The following is a 2,500-nucleotide window of genomic DNA, read 5'->3' as shown; positions in this document are numbered from 1 at the left end:
AAAACCAATCAACGGACAGAGGTCATGCGTCATGGGGGGGATCTAGCAAGGCCATGGGGAAGGTCATGGAGGACCTTGGAAGCAAGCGCAAGACGAGAGCGAATCGAACAAGGGGCCAGGACGGGGCCTTGTGCCCATGGTCTTCGCAAGACAGCGTCCAAGGCACCCGAAAGCCCAAGGGAACCCAAACCCGGCCGACACTTGCAATCGCACATGCTCTCTGCAACACACCATCAATGCCGCCCAACGGGGCCAGCACGAGCAGTCCTCCGCGGTCCCCTGGCCCTGCGCACGTTTGTCTTCGAAACCGAGCATCAATGCCACAGAAAGTGCCGGGGCGCCAGCTGGAGCCATCATCCGCGTTGCCATGGCTCGCTTGGCCTTGGCTTGCCAGGCCCCGACACGAGCAATCGCGCATTTTCTTTGCAACCGACCATCAATGCCGCCCAACGGGGCCAGCACGAGCAGTCATCCGCGGTCCCCTGGCCCTGCGCACGTTTGTCTTTGAAACCGAGCATCAATGCCACAGAAAGTGCCGGGGCGCCAGCTGGAGCCATCATCCGACGTGCCATGGCTCTGGTCCCATGGTCTTCGCAACCGAGCATTCGTGACACCCGCGGGGCCAGGACACCAACCCTTCCGACACGAGCATTCGCGCATGTTCTTTGGCCACACAACGGCGCCAGCACGAGCAAAATCATCCGCGGTGCGGTGGCCTTGCACGGCCTTTTGTCTTTGGAACCAACCATCAGTGCCACGGGAAGTGCCGGAGTCCCGGCATCCGCGGTGCCAAGTCATTGCGCCCTTGGTCTCTGCAGCGGGGCATGCCGGGCACTCCCAACCATTGCAAGCAAGCAAGCAAGCAAGAAAGAAAGTAAGTAAGTAAGTAAGTATTACATATAGGGGCGGGACATGCGGGGAGATCTGCGAAACGTGCATTACGGGGCACACGCGTACCTACCGGGGCATACCGACCCCTATTGGGGCACACGTGTGCATATCGGGGCATACCGGGCCTATCGGGGCACACGCGTACATACCGGGGCATACCGAGCCCTACTGGGGCACACGTGCGCATATCGGGGCGTACCAAGCCTATCGGGGCATACGCATGTATCCCAAGGCATACCGAGTCTATCCGGGCATACGCGTTCATACCGGGGCGTAACGGGCCTATCGGGGCATACTTGGGCATATCCGGGCAAAAAATGCCCAAAACTTGCGCAACCTTGGCAACCGTGGTCCATTCCTCTCTATATGCCTAGCCTTGCCAACCGTGGTCCATTCCTCACTATATGCCATGGCCTTGTGCCCATGGTCTTCCCAAGACAGCGTCCAAGGCCCCCGGAAGGCCAAGGGAGCCCAACCCAGCAATGCCCTGCTATGGCAAGCCAAGGCCAAGCATTCCGGTGCCTATCCGGGCAAAAATGCAATTCCTCTCTATATGCCTAGCCTTGGCAACCGTGGTCCATTCCCCACCATATGCCATGGCCTTGTGCCCATGGTCTTCCCAAGACAGTGTCCAAGGCGCCCGGAAGGCCAAGGGAGCCCAACCCAGCAATGCCCTGCTTTGGCAAGCCAAGGCCAAGCATTCCGGTGCCTAACCTTGGCAACCGTGGTCCTTTCCTCACCATATGCCATGGCCTTGTGCCCATGGTCTTCGCAAGACATCGTCCAAGGCGCCCAAAAGGCCAAGGGAGCCCAACCCAGCAATGCCTTGCTAGGACAAGCCAAGGCCAAGCATTCCGGTGCCTATCCGGGCAAAAACGCCCAAAGCATGCCCATTCCTTAGCCTATCCAGGCAAAAACGCCCAAAATCTGCACATTCTAGTGCCTATCCGGGCAAAAACGCCCACCAGCATGCCACCCTCCTATAGGGTTTGCGCAACCAACCAGCCTAACCACCAGTGGCAACCAAAGGTGCTGTTAGCGACGACTTCTGAAGACGCAACGAGACGCGACGTGTTTGCGCCCAGACGCGACGAGACGATGCGGGATCTGCGCCCAAGAATGCCTAGACCCGTCGACTTGATGCGGGATCAGCTCGCCCAAGCATGCCTAGTGTGCAAGGCCTGTGTGCAAGGCTAGTGTCCAAGGCTAGTGTGCAAGGCTCATGTGGAACGCTAGTGCGCAAGGCTAGTGCCCAAGGCTTGTGTGCCAGGCCCGTGTGCAAGGCTAGTGTCCAGGGCTTGTGTGCATTGCTTGAGTGCAAGGCTTGTGTGCATTGCTCGAGTGCATGGCTTGTGTGCAAGGGTTGTGCGCAAGGCTAGTGTGCGGGGCTTGTGCGCATGGCTAATGTGCACGGCTTGTGTGCATGGCTACCGTGCAAGGCTAGTTTGCATGGCTAGGGTGCAAGGCTCGCATGCGAGGCTAGTGTGCAAGGCTGCGTGCAAGGGAAGCGTGCAGGGCGAGTGTGCGAGGCCACTGTGCACGGCGCCAGCACTAGCGAGCCATCATCCGCGTTGCCATGGCTCGCTTGGCCTTGGCTTGCCAGGCCCCG

The sequence above is a fragment of the Tasmannia lanceolata genome, unplaced genomic scaffold (assembly GCF_043159265.1).
Source record: "Tasmannia lanceolata isolate RefF3 unplaced genomic scaffold, GAP_Taslan_0.1 ptg000391l, whole genome shotgun sequence".
Lineage (NCBI taxonomy): Eukaryota > Viridiplantae > Streptophyta > Magnoliopsida > Canellales > Winteraceae > Tasmannia > Tasmannia lanceolata.
Note: the sequence above shows the minus strand (reverse complement) of the source record.